Consider the following 21379-nt stretch of genomic DNA (forward strand, 5'->3'; position numbering starts at 1 on the left):
GCCTGAAAGGTACATGCACGTTCCTATAAAATGCCAAGAACTGTACCCTTAGATATAGAAATTCGATAGAGCCGTTGTAGAACTTAGTTATAATATGGGCAGGAGCAGACAGACAGACAGATACACACACACACACTATATATACATATAAACCTATATAATATCATGAAATAATTAAATAATCATTTTATATTATACGTATAATATACAATATAACAATTGTCCTTTGTTTAAAATTCGATTGCAAATTGAAGATTTTAATGTACTACTAATGCTATGAACATAAACAAGGACTAAGGGGGGGGGGAGGGGCAAATATTAAGATGCATTTAGAAGATAATAGTTTACAACATAAAATTCACATCTAAATGCCATTACGTGTTTTATTAATATATATATATATATATATATATATATACATACACGTATGTACTTTGCGGTAGCTGACGAAAGGCGATGAAAAACGGAGAAAAAATAACAGGTCTGACTAACTTCTGTATTTTGGGGATTACTGGGTTCATTGTCCGTTCTTTGTGTGTGTGTGTGATATTATTCCAGTTAAGTATATTCGACTCCCAAACTGTTTATGTTTGTTGTTAGAACAAAAACTCCCCCCCACCCCGAAAAGTTTGGAGTGGGGGAGAATATCAGGACAACATCGTTGGTGGGGGAAATTCCCCCTTTCCCCCGGGATTTCGCACACTGGCTAAAGGACAGTAGAAGTATTCATAGGCGTAGTCTCCCGCTTAAGGTAATTTCTTCCAAAAGGTTTAATTTCTCTCAAGTGGGGTAACCTGTCCTCCTGTTCCCCCACCGCACCGTGTCCGTGGTTGAAACACATGATCTGTCTACCCTTTGAACGCACACATCGCTATCATTATGCCTAAGATTTTCATGACTTAGCATATATATATATTGGTAAGGGTGATTTGTTCCCTAAATATATAAAAATGCAGGTAGAAGAAACTAATTGAAATAAGGTGCTTTTTAAGGGCATATTTCGGCATATTTGTAAATTTTTACGTGATAGAGCATATTTTTTATGAATTTTCGGTCATATTCAGCATATTTTCGCTTTTTCAAGAAATATACTATCATTTCTCGAAATGGATTCGTTCTTACTCCCATGTTGACTAGAGGTTTTTTTCTTTTGGACTGCAGCAAAATCTTTTTCATTTTTATTTGAAAATTTACAGAAAGTATTGTGCATTGCAACTCAGGCCCCATATAATGAACTAAAAATAGTACGTAAATGAAAATATTTCAGCATATGTTAGATATTGATGTTTGAAACAGTCCAGTTTATAAGGGCATATTTTGTAAAATTTTAGGTCATAGAGCATTTTATTTTGCATATTTTTGTGATTGTCAGATCATAAAAATCCTAGACCTTGTTATCATTATCACTTATTCTCAAAAAATAAACCGTCCCTGGATTGACATTACATCCACGATAGAGAACGTAGTTCCATTTTGGAACTACTGGCGCTGTAGGCAATGGTTGTGTGCTGCCACCTAGAGAGAAATCTCCGAACTTCATGGAAACATTTTGTCTAGAAGCATACGCTGTCTTGTACGAACTTGAAGAAAGTTTTGTCCGGTAGACAGTAACGGCGATTTGGTGCCAAAACTGAGTTTGAGTTGGTGTTTTAAGTCCAATTTATGCACAGTAAGGCTAATCGGGACTGGACCTACAGTTTAAAGTGGGATCAGAACCACTTGTGCCTCCACCGGGTATTGAACCCGGGACCCCTTGATTACAAGGCGACGACGCTAGGTGCCAAAACTGAGAGTGGGTGGTTGAGCAAGGGCAGTTTACTTTTTCATTGGCAGCCAAGGCTTACATTGAGCAGGGTTGTTAAAAGTCCAGGAATCCATAAATTCTAATGGGTTCTATTGGGTTCCACTGTAAGACCGGAAACTTTTTTCTCTCGCACAATTTAAATCCGGTCCAAGTTGGGTATTGTTACATTGAAAAAAGGTTCCTGGACGGAATTTCAATTCATCCGGGAAAAGGTTCCTGGACCGAATTGAAATGGTTTAAATATGAAAAGGTTATACACTGTCTAGAACTCATTTACGTTTGCTGATTTTCTCTCCCAGTCCGGGATTGAATTTATTTACAATTCCTAGACCAGGGTTGACCGATCAAAAGCTGCCTTCTAAAAACTGTCCACGAGTACGTTTTACATTGGAATGTCACACTGCGGTTGTAGAAAACATAGCGCAGGGAATAAATCAAAGCGCTGTTGTTCTCTCGTGGGCCAGGTTCAAAAACTCCCTTGTCGAAGAGTTACTGTACACACCGCAATGGACTATATTAGTGTGGTGTTACATTGAGTTCAAACAAACCCGTCACGTGTTGCTCCAGCATCCGATCCAGGAACCGCAGCCAATAGGATCCGTCGATGAGGTAACGTGAGGCTGCTGTGCTCCCAGCAGATATCCCAACATGGAAGGAAAGTGTTGCTACAACCAAGGGAAGGAACGCGCGCGATAGAATGGGACTACATGGAGACGGGTAACGTGACTGCAGCGTTTGCGTTTCGCCCATTCTACCTTGTTCGAAGCTACCTTAGATTCTCAGACAGCCAGCACCTGGATTAGTCTTTCATGCTCACAAGTGAATAATTGTTTATCGTCAGCTCCGTATTGGATCCAAGTTGCGTATTGTTTCATTTCATTACGGAACTTGGACCCTATTTAAACTGATTCGGAAAAAATGGTTCCTGGACCGTGTTTAAATTGATCCTGGAATAAAGGTTCCTGGACGTATCGTATCGTACCAAAGGTATTGGGTAAGAAGTATAAAGTCTTAGCATAGCAGGAAGCAGAGAGAGGAATGCAGAATAAGCAATTAGGCAAACGTTAGGGGAGTGACTTGAGAGACGGGGAGGGAATGAGTGTTGGAATGGTCAGGAGGTGTGATCCGTTGGCGAGAATACGAGATAGAGTAAGGACTTTGGATTGGAGTTGAGAAGGGAGAAGAGGTTAGGAGAGCAGTAGGGCAGAAGTGAGACGACGCTTTGGTCAACCGTTAGAGAAGCCAACAGAGGACTTCGTATATATTATTCATCGTAATTATCTTCATTCATCAGATAGACAGGTAACTATCCTAACACCCAGCCATGATTCAGGTACAAAGGTTCAGAAAACCCAAGGAGTGACCATTGTCTTTTCTAGTTGATTAATTCCTAAATCTTATTTGTACCTTTCGTATTGCCAAGCGTTAACTCGTCATGCCAATGACGAGAGCTCTCATCAGAGGATGAATGATGAGTAACTTACATCACCCATTGATTAATTGGTTAACTTTCTTGGTAAGATCCCACGAACTTCACGGTTCGTTACGTGGTGGACGTGCTTTGGGCTTCTCATCCATTTTTTGCAAATGCGATGAGAAAACACTGCAGTACGTGAAATACTGCGATTTTCATCTATTTCATCCCGAAATATGATGAAAATAATAGAGCCTTCTAGCTTTTCAAATTATGTTCGTGCGATATGGCGCCGGAATTTTCACTTGTTAGCGCTTCACGTTGTGTTAATAATCAATTATTAACAAATATCAAGAAAAGAAAGCAAAAGGTAGGCCTAGCAATACGCTACGCGGTAAGGCACAAATAAATCAGAGTAGAGTTTGAACTAGGTTATTCGGCGATCGGCTTGTGAAAAGATGAGAATTAACATTAGGATGTTGCATAAAGGTTGGCTCTTAACTGGGAAATTTCCTCGTCGAAAGCCCAATCTGCCCTGGGAATTTTTGTTGATAAATTGATGAATTTCGTAAACCAATATTTTAGTTAATATTTCTGTGCTCCATGGCATACCATTTAGGTATTGTTTTTTCTTTTATTGGTCCTTGTTGTACTTTTTACAATATGCGAGATTTACAACTACAATATATCTCGGATTTCCTCGGCAGGAAAAACACGCCGTCGCTTCCGATTTGCCTGAGCCATTATTGCATACGCGATAGAACTGAACGTCGGGCTGTGTTCGTTGCTTCCCGCTAACTCTAACGGTTACAACAGTCTGGAAGTCAGAGACATCTGGTGAAACAAAGAAGAAAGTAATTTGACGAAGTATCTCGTCATACACAACAGATATCAGCAGTAAGAACATGAGAACGTAGTATCCCGTCATGCCCATTATAAATCAGTAGAGCCAGAACGGAGTATTACGTCATACCCAGTTAAGAGGTTAAATATTTTAAAGATGTGTTCGGTACTGCCGTCACTTCGTTACGCGATTGCTGAACCTAACTTATTAAATTCCCGGGAGAGTAAACAATTGAATCGCTGATAATGTTCTGTCAAAGTCACGGGGGGATGAGAAAAGAAAACAAGCAACTTAGTGCTAATTTTAAGCTAATCAAGCATTTCTCCTGCGCATAGGCTAATCATAGAATCATGGCGCAATATAGATTTATGCACCCCGCTATTCTAGAAACTATCCAGTTTCAAGGTAACATTCACGAGGATGTATTAAAATTCATTGACAAATTTGAAAGTTTAGCTATACTTAATGAGTGGAATGACTTAAAGAAAAGGCAAATGCTACCGGCATTTTTGGCTGATTCAGCATTGGAATGGTTCAATACTTGGAGTCGAACTCAGAAAGCACAGGATATAGATTTTGTAACTTTAAAAACTAAAATTGTGGAAGAATTTACGGAACCGGGGGATACTTTTCAATAAGAAGAACAAATCAGATTACGCTTCCATCAGGAAAATGAACCTGTTTCAAAATATGTGAGAATAAAACAGTTATTGTTATTAAAATTAGATCCTGCCATGGACACTAGTGAGCAAATTAAGCAAATAAGCGGGGGTTTACAACCTAACTTTATGAAAGAAGGTTAGCACAGGGAATATGATTCAGTGCATGAAATGTTACGAGACCTGAAAAATGTTGAACAATTCAAATATCTTGTGCAAAAACGTAAAATTCTAGAAACTGAATGTGAGACAATGAAAGCTCTGTCGTGTTCTGAATCGACTCACCAAGCTATCCCGTTGCAGCGCACGGTCAATGGTCATGTTGACATAACATATTCTCAGGGTAATCTGGAGATCGAGAAACAATTAAATGCACTGCAACAAGACCTTGATCAATTACAGTCGAACACGGGACTCCAGTCTCATGAGTCAGATTTAGTTTCGCAATTTCAGAATCTTGAGGCTAAAGTAAAAGCACTTGCAGAACATCGGAAAAAACATTCATTTACGGAGTCATCATTCTCATATACAGTTAGAGAAAATGAACATAGAGATAGAAACAATAGGAGAACCTATTATCATAATAGTAATCATAGAGCTCAGAATAGAAATACTTGGCATAACAACCACAATAATAATCTCGACACACAGTCGCAACGTTCGCATCGGGGGCGATGGCGCAATGGCGGTAACCCTCGATTTCAGCGTTCGCATTTTTCATCTTCATCGCGGCGAACATTTTTGGAGCAACAACAGGAGCGCGAAGATCCAAATAACCATACTAATCAGGTTGTTAATGCAAATTACTCTACTTTTCGTAAGAACAGAAGCAATTTTAAACGAGCAAGACCTGCATATGACGGGGACCTAGGTGTAGGACCTTCGGGGAAAACTCTAACGGTCTCTACTTTTCCTTCTGAAGATCTGATTTACATCAATGTGAAAGTAGATGGGGAAATTCGACAGTTCATCCTGGATAGTGGAAGCCAAATTTCGGTAACGGGAGATAAGAACATACCAGTCAATGCCAAGCAATTTAATATAAATACTGCGATTAGAGGGGTCACTAATAGTCAACTGACGGTTAAGGAAATTGTGTTACTACCATTTTCTATATATAACCAAACATTTGTTCACCCTTATTAAGGTACTATATTAGGAAATGATTTCTTGAAGGGAGAAAAGACTAAGTTAGATTTTGAGGAAAATAAGCTTACATTGCATAGATTTGGCACACCTCCTAGAAACCAAATTAAAAATGAGAATAAGATAGCTTTTGACGTGTCAATCAAAGTTTCCCATTTGTTACAGCATGTTTTTCAACGAGAATTTGTAGCTGCTAAAAAGATAAAAGTGAAACCCAGGACGCATTTGTGCATTCCATTGAAATTGGCTAATTCAGATGACAAAGATAGGACACTATTGGAACCGGACCTACAGTTTCAAGAGAAAACGGGATTGATGCTTGCCAGAGCAATTATTAATCTGGATTCGAATCTTATTTGGATCACAAATCCTTTAAATTATAATGTTACAATTAAGGAAGGCACTATTATCGGGAAAGCTGAAACATGGGATAGGCCAATCATGAGTAACAATAATGATGAGAATATGGATGAAATTGGTGAACAGGCACAGGTTTTCGCGACGGAAGAGTCAGGGAACGTCAGTGACGCACGGGCGGACCCTAGACGGTTTAATGTGAATCCGAATTTAGAACCCCAGAAAAAGGAGCAACTTTTGGCTGTTTTAATGAAATATCCGCATGTTTTTGCGTGATCAAAGGACGATATAGGTAGAGCCACGAATTATAAACATAGAATTCAACTAAAAGATGACACAGAATTTCACTTAAAATCCTACTCGATTCCAGTTCACCTTCGTGATGAAATTAAAGATCAGATTGAGACTTTATTAAAGCAAGGGGTTATATCTCCTACACAATCACCCTTCAACTCTCCTGTTATCCTTGTAATAAATGCAAAGGGAATTTATAGATTATGCCAGGATTATCGCAGATTGAATGTTTCGTCTGTATTTGACGCTCTGGGTGTGAATAACATCAATGAAATATTATACAATATGGGGGGCAAGAAATACTACTGTACGGCAGACTTGAAGAGCGGATTCTTTAATATTCCTCTCACCGAGGACAGTAAGAAATATACAGCATTTACAATACCAGGAATGTCACAGTATCAAATGAACGTCGTGCCACAGGGTCACGTCAGTTCACCAAGTGCGATGACTCGTTGCATTCACCTGGCGTGCTCAAATTTGGATCCCAATCACTTTGCCCATTATGTGGACGATTTGTTTTGCTTTGGAAATACCTTCGAAGAAATGATCGTAACTCTGGAGAAAATGTTACAATGTTTACAGGCCGCGGGATTGAAACTTGCAATAGAAAAATGTCACTTCGGCTACACTGAGATTATTGCTTTAGGACATAAAATTTCAAAATTTGGCTATCATTCACAAAATCATTGATTCTATCAAGAAATATAAGACACCGACAACTGTGAAACAAGTTCGCACATTTCTCGGATTAACATCTTATGTCAGGAAGTTTTTAAAATCATATTCCGAGATGGCACTTCCTTTGCAAAAATTGATAGGAAAAAAGAAGAAATTTCTCTGGGGGGAAGAACAGCAAACTGCGTTTGAGAGGTTGAAAGAGGCTTTACTTACAGCTCCTGTATTAATGGCATATGATCCATCAAAGGAAGTAAGGGTATATACGGATGCAAGCAGTAAGGCTATTGGCGCGGTGATTTTACAACCGAATGCGAACGGTGATTTTCAGCCTATTTCCTATTGCAGTAGAGTTTTAAAAGACCATGACACTCGACTTTCAACCATCGAGCAAGAATTGTTGGCAATCATATATGCATTTAAGTCATTCAGATTCTTTTTACTGGACCGACATTTCGAATTATTTACAGACAACCAAGCAATCACATTCATTCGGTCCTCAACGCAACTTTCAAACAAATTATTTAGATGGTACACGTTGATGACCGAGTTCGATTTTACGCCAATTCACTGTAAAACTACACAAAATATGGCGGATGCTATAAGAAGACAGACGGAACATGACCCACAGGATGAAGACGAGGAGCTTCCAGAGCCACGTACATTGTTATTGTTAGATGAGACAATTGATATTGCTATACAACAACGAGAGGATTCTTTTTTTTTGGAAATATCATCAATATTTTGGCTGGAAAAGAAGAGGAGGGGGGCAACAACCCACCCAGCTCCTCCCTGCAGAGGCAAGCTTGCTTATGTTATGGAAAATGGACTTCTTTGTAGACAACATAAACTGGGAGCTACGACTAAAAAATTATTATGCATACCGAAGTCACTTCGCAACACTGTTATTGAGACATTACATAGTTTACCAGCTGGAGTAGTGCATTACGGCTTCACTAAAACATACAAAAATGCGTTGGATAGGATTTACTTTCCATTCATGAAGAACCATATTCAGAAAATGGTCAAGGAGTGACTAATTTGTCAGCAGAATAAGCGCATAAAAGGAGCGCCATATGGAGAACTTTTAACGTTCAACTCACAGAAACCATTCGATAGAATCGCTTTAGATTTTAGCGGACCGTATCCACCAAGTGGTTTGCTCCGCCATAAATATATACTAAGTGCAATCGATCATGGTATTCGATTTTTAATTGCTCAATCAGTAGCAGATACTTCAAGTGAGACAGCAGCTAACTTCCTTTTTGAAAATGTAATTCTACGCTTTGGATGTCCTTCTCGTATAGATACGGGGACAGAGGTACTTCATTCACAGCTAGTTTATTTAAAGAACTATCGGAGAAATGTGGAATCCATCTTAAATTCGCTCCGAATGGAACTACTTTACAGATAAAAAGGTTCTTTACGGTCCAGAACCCATTTACGCTTGCTGATTTTCTCTCCCGGACCGGAATTGAATGTATTTAAAATTCCTGGACTTTTAACAACCCTGACATTGAGGCCACAGTGCGGGTGCAAAAAGTAGCACTAATAAGCGCAACTCCTGTAGACGTATTAATATATTCTTCTACATTTGTTTCGAGCACATTAATAAAATATTAATTTCTTTTCAAAATATAATTCGGACTTTGTTGATACAGTGTAATTCTATAGTTTTACTTTTTCTCTAGATGTGTGGTACACTAACAATAAAGGTTCGAGACCCGCCGTGAGTGTTCCTTTATGAGTATTGCTTCATAAATTTAATCGAGTTTTCATTCAGCCCCATCGTCGCGGTTAACCTAAAGAGGAAAGCAATCTAAAGAAGCATACAAACCATGATGTTACGTTTGTAATTATTTCATAACTTAGTGGATAACGTTGTTGCCTTGTAACAGTGCTCGATTCGGGGTGGGAACAAAATCGCAGTGTGACACGAATGCAAACACTCCAGCAGTACAGTAGCCTATAAACTCATGAAGAAAATCTATCTACCTAACCTCTATATTTCAAAAAACCTTGCCATCATCAACATATTTTATTGGACTTAAAGCTTTAAATTTGGCTAACACTGTTAAGCCTTGTTTCCATGTTAATAAAACATTAAAATGCTGACAAAGGCAAACTTTTATATTATAAAAATATACATAAAAACGTAACTTTTCCACAGACGAAACTTCACAATAAATTATAGAGGGTGGAAACATTACGTTTTTATGTACAGTGGGATCCATGAGTATTACCGTGCAAATTGTCCATCACCATGTTCGTGCACTTTATTTGGCCCAATAAGAGCTTCAAGAATTAAAAGAAAATTCAAAACAAGCTGTTGACAATTTCTGCACCAGCATACATAAAAATGCATCGCTTAAAAACACATAGGATGTAAGAAAAAAATTAATAAAAATAGTCATGGACAATTTGCAGGGTAATACTTATGGATCCCACTGTACAATTTTTATACTATAAAAGTGAGCCTTGGTCAGCATTTTAATGTTTTATGAAATTTGGCTGTTTAGGCCCAGCATACATTTTCAATACATAAAGAGACTTTTGATATAAATTTCCCCGCATTAAGTTCAAATATATTCTTAAATAACTTGCTTTTATGTAACTACACTCACTCATTCCTTATAAAAATCGAATTTACAATTGTATCATTCATTTCCCCAATAATAGCATACTGCTCTCCATTCTGGTCCATGGCATGTCCCACGCAGCTCTCTACAACACATTCAGCCTCCCACTTTTACCAAGCTCTAGTTCGTTACAGGGTTCCCTCATTACGCAATTTTTCAATACCACATCTCCTGTCCTATCTACACATGCAGACTCCCATCAGCACCGTTTGCAGAATGACTTCAACTGTCTATACAAAATTACCAATGACAAAATCCGCTGCAACACGCTCCTTCAGGAATTCCACTTTCGAGTGCCTATGCGCACGACACGTAACACGAACCTATTTTACATAGAAAAACGTAGACTTGAAATTCAAAAAATCTCTCTCCCTTACAGACTCCCCACGCAATATAATGACCTCGCATCAAATGTCATCCATCAGGAAACAAATGTAAATAATATATGGTTTAAGTTTGTTAATATTTTTATGTTATCTTTTTATTTTTAATTTTTTCTCAATGCTGACAATTCAGCGTACAATGACAATTTGTGCTGTATCTGGCATTATCTCAATAAATAAATAAAGTTAACTTTTCACAAATGAGGACTAAAAGTGGTAAACGTTGTAAGTGCCAAAAGCGAAAGTGTTTGGAAATCGATCGTTCCGCACATCAACCCCTAAAAACGTTCACACTAGTGACCTCTTTACACGCCCTTCGAACTTCTTAGAGGGCTACCAGTCACTTTTCACGTTTACCACATTATAAAGCATGGAACATTTCACAGTTTGACGTGGAAAACGGTGTTTGAATTATTGTGGCACTTACAGCGTTTACCAATTTTAGTCTTCAAATATGTAAGTCAAGTTTGTTAGAAAAGAAACATTAATTTTTGATAACGCTTTGCATAAAATCTTTCCTTTCTCTGCGTGAATGGGATATTCCAATAATAATATAACGAGAACCACCTTCAAATTACCAGTCACAATTTGGAGATTTAAAAAATGTGAATTTTAAGTACAGTAAATAATCTTGCCAACAACAATCTCCTACGAAATGAAAAATCTGCAGGTTAGGCAATAACCATTTTGACGACATCTATTAGAATTGACGTCATAACACATGAAGCGTTTTGATCCGTGCATTTTAAATACCCCACTTCTCGATTATGTGCAAGCATAACAACTGAAAAAAATGGCCTCTGTTTCGATCTATTTTTTACGTTTCACCTGTTGTTTCTCTATAAGCTACCACAGTGGAACGTGAAGTAATGATCTAATTTATTTCCAGGCTTGCAAAGAACGGATTGTTGCGAAGACTGAGCAATTGTTTTCTGTTATACCATAAGAACAGGAAGACATTAGTGTTTCGAAGAAAGTGAATGATATTCAACAACAGTTTGGAACATAGATATTAACAATAGAACCTGAACTCGGCAAGTTTGGCTAGAAACTGCAAACGCGGTGTGAGCCACAAAAATAAAGGAGAAGAATCCAGGGTTTTCTTCTTCTACGGATATGAGTGTTTAAATCCTACGTCAGCAAAGCAGAAATTTCCAGCAAGTGGGCCAGGAAACATTTGCCTCGAAAAAATCGAGAGTGATTCGATTTGACTTAGTTTTTGTTATTTAGCGTCGCTTTTCTGCCAATTTTGGCTAATCGCGACCATGAGGACGAGTGATGACTTGATGAAAGGACACTTATACAAAACGCCCATGTCCAACCCGGGCCCTCTTGGCGTCGTAGCGCGCTGTGCTAACCACCCCGCCACGGATACCTAAGGACTAAACTCCGTACCAGCTAACTGTAGACCAGGCTAACGAGAACAAGTCTTTACGCAAGTAGTGACGCGAGGCGACTCCACCAATGAACAGTGAGAGAAACGGGATTGCGTAATGGGCGACGGGAGTTACCCGATTTGCAATGTAGTGTTGCAATCTTTTGAAAAGGATAATACCGAACGCACATGGCAAACAGACTGTATTTTTGTCTCCAGGTCCGTGCGATTGGTTTAAGAATTTCTTAGGGAAATATTAGGGATAAAACTGCAATAGCAAATTTTGACACGCCGTGCATTTAACGTACGGACTAAGGTCTGGACCGTACGGTTGGCAACGCTGAGCTTTCACCAATCGATTTTCCTCCTCCTCCTCTGCCGATATACGCGGTCCTGCTCTACAGTTAGCTGAGACAGGGTATACAGAACTGCATGGGACCACTTTCGCACGTTCGTACTCGTTCGACTACATTTTAAAATTGAGATAATGACTATGTTCCCTTAAGTTTCAACTTCATTGCGTCTGTCACTTCACAATCCAAACTTGAGGGCCCACTAAAGCAGACAAATTACGGTTATACAGTGCGTTTCTAAAGTCCCCGAACTCTGACTTTAAAAATTCATTGTTGAACAACAATTCAATTGTTTTAGAAACTGTTGCTTGTGATTGTTTGTTGGTGTTGTTGGAACATACAAATCAACACTAGACGACAATGAACAACGATGCATGCGCAGTAGGCAGCAAGAATGAGAGCCAGATGTCGAGTTGAAAACGCGCCCGAATTCAGTTCACCATGAGTCTTACACGGCAGCAGAGGGTTGCTGTTTTGGAAGCTTACTTTCAAGTTAAATCATACAAACGCTGCATAGAGATCTTTCATAGGAGATATCCCAACGCTCTTTCACCTTGAAAAACAACAGTGTATGATTTAATGAGAAGGTTTCGCGAAACAGGAAACGTTGTAGATAAGCCAAGGAGCGGACGACCGTCAATTTTCACAGAAGACTTTCTTGTGGATGTTGGTGAAAAATTGCAAAACTCCCCTAAGATATGTCTGAGGCGGCTTTCACAAGAGGTAGGAAAATCTTTGTCATCTTATCACAGGGCTGCAAAACGTCTGAAGTTTCGAGCATACAAGGTGCGAGTAGTTCAATTGGATTTCGTTGGATTTCGTTGGATTTCGAGAAACGCAGAAATTATTGTCAGTGGTTCAACAAATTTACGCGGAACAATGTGGTGAACAAACTGAACAAAACATTTTTCAGTGATGAGGCCTGGGTGCATTTGTGTGGATATGCGAATAGTCTGAATACTCGGATATGGGCTACAGAAAATCCTCATGCATCCACAAGAAAGTATTTTGTGAAAATTGATTGTCGTCCGCTGACGATGAATTCGTGCTCGTTTTCGTCTGGCTTTCATTCTTGCTGCCTACTGCGCATGCATCGTTGTTCATTGTCATCTAGTGTTGATTTGTATGTTCCAACAACACCAACAAACAATCACAAGCAACAGTTTCTAAAAAAAATGAATTGTTGCTCAACAATGAATTTTTAAAGTCATAGTTCGGGGACTTTAGAAACGCACGGTACAGCTGACCGCTCAGGAGAAGATCCCTGACGGAAGTGAAGCGACGTAGCGACAGGTGACTCCACTATTAGGGTCGGGGGTGGGCACACTGAATGAAAAACACATGTGGGCTCGCTGTAACCGGTGCAGCGACGCAAGTCGTTTAGGGTTACCAGAAGTTCTCTTTTACCCGGACAAATCCTGTTTTTCGGATACTAAAAATGCTCCGGGCGGGTTTTTATAAAAATTTGGAAATATCCTATTTTTTGGGTATAGACAGCTGCTTAACTTCAAGATTAGTAACAAAATGTTATTTGTAAACAATTGTTAATATTGTTTCCGTTTTCAATTTCAAAGTAAAGAAATACAACACTCTCAGTTGCAAGCGCAAAGAAAATAAACTTTTCTTGCAACAGAGAAAAATTGTTGGACCCTTGCGTCTCTTCTGTTGTCACCGCCGCGCCGCGTGAGGTTTTGATTCCAAAGCATTTGTGACATCTACCGCGGCTCTTGGTCAGCAGCAAGTTTGTGACAATAGGTAAGAATATGCAATTCGCCGCGGCTTACTTTGATTTGAGTTTCATGACAGAATTAAGAAATAAACAGTATTTTTTAACTGCCATACTCTTAGTTGTTACATGGCAGTGGAGAAGTGAAGTTCTGTCGATCAGCGATCTGAACCATGCCAAAATGCAAATGCGTTTTTAGTGACGACTTACAAAAACGGTTTCCTAACTTTAAGCCTGGAAGAAAAAACTCCGAGGCAGAATTATTCTTTTAAAGTAAGAGACCAAGCTTCACAACTGAATAATATTAGGAGTAGTGTATAAATATTAGAATATTCAGACATTTGCCTACAATGAGGCCTATTATTAGTTATACGGAAACGGTGTAAAATTATTTTACAGGGGGGTGTGATCTATAAGCCCACCAAAACACCAGTAAGCACAAAACGTGTGTCTTCGTCTAAAGTTAACAACATTTTGCAATCTAAAAATGCCTTAGTTTGTCAGTTGGTAACCCTGAAGTCTTTGCCGTATATTCTTTTTAAACCTCTTTGAAATGCAGTCTAAATAATGCACAAGATAAGCAATACAAAAGTATTCTGGCCACTGAAAGAAAAACAGCAAACTGTTTCTGCGGACACACGTGATTGACGCAAATCAACTCCCACGCACTTCGAAAAGCCGCAGCGGAAGGCTTTCTGCTACCCCTAAAATCTGCAAATGGACCGATCCTTTCCTTCACACCCGCTCCCCGTCTCGCCTCGTTTGGGGATCTTCTCTTGAGCGGTGAACTGTACGTGTACTACTGGGCTGAGCGTATTCGCTCGTTTTACCTGTTCGAGCGTTATTCGCTTCGAACCATAAAGCTCTCAATTCCGTACGCTATCTAGCGGCGTCCGTGCGAACTATTTGACGCTGGAGCGAAATCTTCTTTCTGTATTACTCTACTAAGGACCATGCAAAATATCTCCTGAGTAGAGCATGCAATACAACAATGAAATTGAATAATACGGATTAAATACAAGAGTTCTCTATGTCCTTGAACATAAGGGAGATGACTTACAAAGTATAAAGTTTCACGAAAGTTTTCAGATAACGCGCCAGTGTGGAAGGAAACCTCAGAACTTGCTCAAACGTGTTATCTCGATTTAGTTCGTGAGAACTCTGGACGGTTTTCCTCAATCAAGCGTCAAGGACATTCAGTGCAAGGAGCAGTTGATGGTCATTTGCTGCCTTAATTCAGTTGCATCAGATACGAGGAGGAAACTCTGGTAAATGAGAACAAGTTGGGTTGTATCATCCAGTCAAGCGGACGTCAGAGAAGCGACAGATGCAGATTTCCTCTGCTGCCAAAGTTAAACGCGTTTTGGTTAAATGGAACCTCTTCAATGCCTCTCAAATGTAACTGACAGACTGTTTTCAAGGGCTATCAGACGATATTTCGAGTTGTTTTTTTCTCTGAAAAAGGAATTCAATACATACCCATCTCGCTTAAGAGTCAATGTGATGTGCCTGTGTGCCTGTGTCTGCAAGAGAAGAAGGGGAGATAAGACAGATAAGGAGAGAAACAGAGAGAGTGAGAAAGAGAGTGGAAGGGGAGATAGACAGAGAGAAACAGAGAGAGCGAGAAAGACACAGATAAAGAAAGAGGAAGTGAAGATAGACAAACAGAGAGAGCGAGAAAGACACAGGGAAAGAGAGAGGAAGGGAAGATGGATAAACAGAGAGGGCGAGAAAGACACAGAGAAAGAGAGGGGAAGGGGAGGTAGACAGACAGAGAGAAACAGAGAGCCAGAAAGAGAAAGAGAGAGGAAGTGGAGATAGACAGACAACGAGAGAAACAGAGAGAGCGAAAAAGACACAGATAAAGAAAGAGGAAGGGAAGATGGACAAACAGAGAGGACGAGAAAGACACAGAGAAAGAGAGAGGAAAGAGAGATAGACAGACAACGAGAGAAACAGAGAGAGCGAGAAAGATACAGAGAAAAAGAGAGAAAGAGACACACATACATAGAGAAAAAGAGAGAGCGATTAGTAGAAAGAGGTGAGAAGCAGGTACAGAGAAGGAGAAACACAGAATGTTAGATGAAGACGGAAAGATACAGAGAGAATCAGAGATGGGAAATAAATAGAGATAAATAGACAGCGAGAGAGAGAGAGAGAGAGAAAGATGGTAGACATAGTAGGTAGAGCAAGAGTAAAAAGAGAAGGGGAGAGGCATAGAAAAGAGGATATATATATATATATATATATATATATATATATATATATGTATGTATGTATGTATGTATATATATATATAGATACACACAGAGAAGCAGAGTGGGTGAATAGAGAGAAAAGGAGATAAAGAAGGGAAGAGGATAGGGAAAGAGATGGGAGGGAGGAGGAAAGAAAAGAAAGAGAATGAGAGAGAATTTACAATGAAACGTTTTAAGTATGGAATGATTATAGCGACTATAAGCAAACTTCCATGTGAAAGAATCTTCCATCGTTTTATCCCACGATCTCAACATCTCGTACGAGTAACTTCCTTCACTATCCTTACAAATCTCAACACTCTTGGAAAATTATGGATCAAATCTAGTTCTGAAATGACGTAGTACCAATTTGCAAGATCTGCATGAAGTACCAATTCGGTACACACTTTACTTCATATTTAATAACAACAAGAATGATGACTGAAAGGCATTGCACTTCCCAGGAGGGTAAGGAATGATAATAATTTCAAGCATTTTTGCGTACTGTGCAGAAAATTTGACACGATTTCATAAAAGTCTCAAACTTGAGAAATGGTTTTGTGTGCTTCTTCTGACGTATGTATGAGATGTACCTAATGCACATTCGCAGAGAAGCTGAATGAATAAGCAATTCGGAAAACGTCATTCTGATACGATATATATTTAGACAGTTGTAGTTTTTGTCATGAACTCTTGAGCAGTACAACTGGAAGTATATAATTCCACGGAGAACAGTGAAAGTAGCTTAGGAAAGGAACTGAGTAAGGCAACAACTGTAGAAATGAAGTGCTACCGAAATATAGTAGGAAAAACGAGACGAGACAGAGTAAGAAACGAAAGGATAAGGGAAGAGCTGGAGCAAATATGAATTGAAAACCATCTCATCAAAAGACAGATGAAATGGTTTGGCGATGTAATCAGAATGGAGGAGGGAAGGTAACCAGAGCAGTTCTTGGAGGCAAGACCAGAAGGAAGAAGGTCCCAGGGCAGACCAAGAGAGGATGCGGTGGAAGAAATAGGAAGGAAAAGAGGGAAGACATTCCAAGAAATAAAGAAGATGGCCAAGAACAGAGAAGAATTGAAACAATGGGTATAGAGGCATACCCGACGCTGTAATGTAATAAGGGGTAGAGAAATAATAATAATAACAGTGAAAGTTATGTGCTTGTGCATTTGAAGAAAGTGTACAACAGAAACAAGGGTGTTTCATAAGTACTTTAGGGGTTACAAATATTTACTGCAAGTAAACTATTGAGCTTACGTTAATGAAACCAGTCCAGAACGAACTAGAAACTCAATTTCTTTCATCTACAAATGTTTAATGTGTGCACCATGGGTGACACAGCGCACATCGACACGACAGTCTAGTTCTTGCCACACTCGCATCAACATGGGCCTCTCGAATAGTGTCCGCTGCGATGATACGCTCCCTTAGGGCTGCGATATCACGCAGCAACGGTGAGACGAATACCCTGTCTTTGATGAAACCCCACAAAAGGAAATCACACGGTGTAAGGTCCTGTGACACCATTAAGCCTTGCTTCCAAAAACTCAATATGCTGACCAAGGCAGAATTTATTCTATTTTAAAACATAAACTAAAGGTTACGTTTCAACCTTCTAGCAAGGTCTTCTTGAGAATCTGTACCAAATATAAATGAAATAAGGTACAAAACAGGAAGATAACAATGACGCCACTCCAGACAAAAGATTATTAGAAAGTTGTTTATCTAGAACATTCCTTTCCAGGTGTTCCAGCAGGAGGCCTGTCAACTGTTGTTTCACCTGACAGGCGATTTAGATAAACATTTCCTTTCATCTGGAACGTGGTTGGACTCCTTATCTCACGCTCTTTTTCCTTATCCTTTCTTTCTTCATTCCTCTTCCTTCTTTTCTCCTCCTTCGCTCTTGTCCTTTCCACTCTAACACCTTCTTCATTCTTTGTTTATCTTCAGTCCCCCATTCCAGTTCATTGCGTCTTCTTCACCTTTCTTCTCTATTTCCTTGGCCTCCTTCCATTTTCTCACTAGTACTCTCTTCTCCCTTCCTATCTGCTGAGCCTCATCCCACTCTATGTCATGTCCTGTTTCTCTCGTGCTTGTGATCTTGGGGACCAAAACATTGCATAAAACACTGAGTGATGTGGGTGACTTGAGTGTCGCCTAGCGGCAGGGATAGGAATTCTTAGCTTTACAAAACATGCACGCACATATTGTTTTCGTTACTGGATCGTTCTGGACTGGTTTCATTAACGTAAGTTCAATAGTTTACTTGCAGTAAATATTTGTAAGCCCTCAAGTATTTATGAAACAACGGGTATTTCACAGCTGATTTCCGGTTAAAATTTTCAGAAGTCACCACAGAAACGTAGGTAAGAGTACGGGAACGAGGAACAAAGCCATGGACGTTTGGTGCCTCTTCTGGTTTGAGTCCTCAATCCCAAACTCTCAGACTTTCTCAAATCGGTTCGGCTGCTTAGATATACAAATTTCAGTACCTGTCAATTCACTTCCGGTTGTCCAGGCTGGTGCTTTTCTACATCATTGTATCCATACTGAACCGTTCAATTATTATTATTTTTTTAACATTGTGGCAACAAGCCAATTTTTACTTAAACCTTAAAATAATGAAATTTGTACGGAATAATTTGAGTCCATTTACATGACAGTAAAGATGGGCCTCCCCGATAACGTAGTGGTAATCTCGTCGCCTTGTAATAAAGAGCTCCCGGGTTCGATACCTGGTGGAGTCACACTGAACAGTAGTTCGGATTCAAGTTTAAACTGTAGGTTCAGTCTCGATTAGCCTATCTGTGTGCAAAGTGGACTTCAAACAATAATTCAAAATCAATGACGAAAAATCATCACGATAATTACGAAAACAATTTGACAGGTTCGTACTGAAAGCCTAATTATATATTGCCTCTTGTTTCAAGAACATATACGTATTATATGTGTCAATGGGTCAAACAAAGACAGCTTGTCACATGCTAGAAATTAGACATTATTTATTAATGGACGAAGTTCAACCTGTGACTCCTCTACCACTAAACCCGCAAACAAACAAAGAATATGTGACGTACACAAACTGCAATGTTGTATTTTGAGATAGAGGATCATAGATGGCAGCATGCAAAAAGAACGACGTTTATATTTGATGATGCTTAAAGCAGTTTAGAAAGCGGCCCGAGATGGCAGCACCCAAGAAAACTTATACAATTGTAAATAGAGAAAAAGGAAAGCGCTGATGTGGTGAAATAATGATTGTAAATATTAATACTAATTATAATGAAAGAAATAAATGAACTTAACACAATAACAGGATATAAATAAGGTGGAAAGGGTAATATTCAGTAATAGCATAAGTGATCATTATATAAAAGTAAAGAAGTCGAATTGTAATTCCGATTCTGGGTCTATTTCGGTTCCCACGAACTGAGAGTTTCGTGCGGCTTTTGGGTTGTTTTCCCCAGGTGTAGCGCCATTTCTCGGCAGCACCCAAGCACTTTTGGTAGGCGCACCTATTGCAGCTCCAAGTTGAGGTTAGCGCCGGCCAGGCGGCGATCTTTAACTAACCCCTTTCTCTTTGTTTGTCTGGGAGATCGATTTTCTCAATATTTCCGTCAATTTGGATAAGATTGACAAACAAGAAAAAATACACAATATGTAATAATTACAAGAAGAATAATTAGTAATTACAAGAAAAAGAAGCCTTAGTTATTACAAGAAGAAGAAACCTTAGCAATTATAAGAAGAAGAAGCCTCAGCGATTACAAGAAGAAGAAGCCCGAAGAAGAAGATTGGCTGCAATTAATAAGAAATAAAATAGAAGAAAAAATATTGTATGAAAAGATTTCCAAAGTTATCTAATATTTGTACATGATTATTCAAGAATATATTACGAATTGTACCCTCCGTAGTGGGTTAAATCTATTGTTTCTTTCCATATATTCGTAGTGTTAGTCACCCTGATCTGTGCCCAGAGGTATCTCATTGTTTCTACCCTGTGCTAAGCTGACAGATGCTCACGTGTAAAGACGTGGCAAATACAACGAGTATTCAATTATGTTTATTCCTGATAAAAATTAAAGTAATTAACACTACAAAATATAGACGAAATTACTTATTCACACAAATCAAAAGATATTAGTTTCTAGCTCAAAATTTGCTCGTGTTTATTATTATTAGGGAAAGGATTTTAAGGTGCAGCACCTTTCCAAGAATATAGCTGTTTTCACACCGATCGTTTGAGATATATATTTTAGGACATGAAATCAAGTAAAATGAACACACTTTGTTGCACCTTTTTCGTGAGATTAGCACATTTATCCCCTCTTTGATGCTTCAGCATCTTTTTCATTCCTTTTGTTTCATGTTTTGTTAAAGAATTGAACAGAAAAATAAATGATTATTACTCTTCTTGAGCAGCTACATAAAATCCTATAGTTTTATTTTGTAGAGCAGAACAAGAGCTTCAAAATGGTATAATATAATCATTGCAGCCCCAATAGTTCCCAAGATAATGTAGCAAAACCCGCGAGAGAAAACACAAACTTCAAGAAATCCTACTTGGGAGAACCACAGTTCTCTATGCGGTCCGCGCGCATATATACAGAAGCCGCAGAAAAAGAGAGCTTTGAATAAAGGCATTTTATCAGCACCTTGTTTTGCACCTTTTTCAAAACATTTTAATTTAGCTCACCGTGAAAAAGTCTTAGCGCACAGTGAAATAGCTTTAGCTCAAGGTGAAATAGCCTTAGCGCACAGTGAAATAGCACTAGCGCACAGCAAAATAGCTCTAGCGCACAGTGAAATAGCCTTAGCGCACAGTGAAATAGCACTAGCGCACAGTAAAATAGCCTTAGCGCACAGTGAAATAGCCTTAGCACACCATGAAATAGCCTTAGCGCACAGTGAAATAGCTTTAGCCCACAGTGAAATAGCTCTAGCTCACCGTGAGATAGCCTTAGTACACAGTGAAATGGCTTTAGCTCACCGTGAAATAGCCTTAGCGCACAGTGAAATAGCTTTAGCTCAACGTCAAATAGCCTTAGCGCACAGTGAAATAGCCTTAGCGCACAGTGAAATAGCCTTAGCGCACAGTGAAATAGCTTTAGCGCACAGTGAAATAGCTTTAGCTCACCATGAAATTGCCTTAGCGCACAGTGAAATAGCCTTAGCGCACCGTGAAATAGCTTTAACTCACCGTGAAATAGCCTTTGTTCACCGTGAAATAGCATTAGCTCACCGTGAAATAGCCTTAGCGCACAGTAAAATAGCCTTAGCGCACAGTGAAATATGCTTAGCTCACCGTGATAAAGTCTTAGCGCACAGTGAAATAGTATTACCGCACCGTGAAAAGTCTTAGCGCACAGTGAAATAGTATAAGCGCACCGTGAAATAGCTTTAGCACACGGTGAAAAAAGTCTTAGCCCACCGTGAAATAGTCTTATCCAATTTTTGAAAGCATTC

This window comes from Lepisma saccharinum, chromosome 19 (assembly GCF_977018435.1).
Source record: "Lepisma saccharinum chromosome 19, izLepSacc3.1, whole genome shotgun sequence".
Taxonomy (NCBI): domain Eukaryota; kingdom Metazoa; phylum Arthropoda; class Insecta; order Zygentoma; family Lepismatidae; genus Lepisma; species Lepisma saccharinum.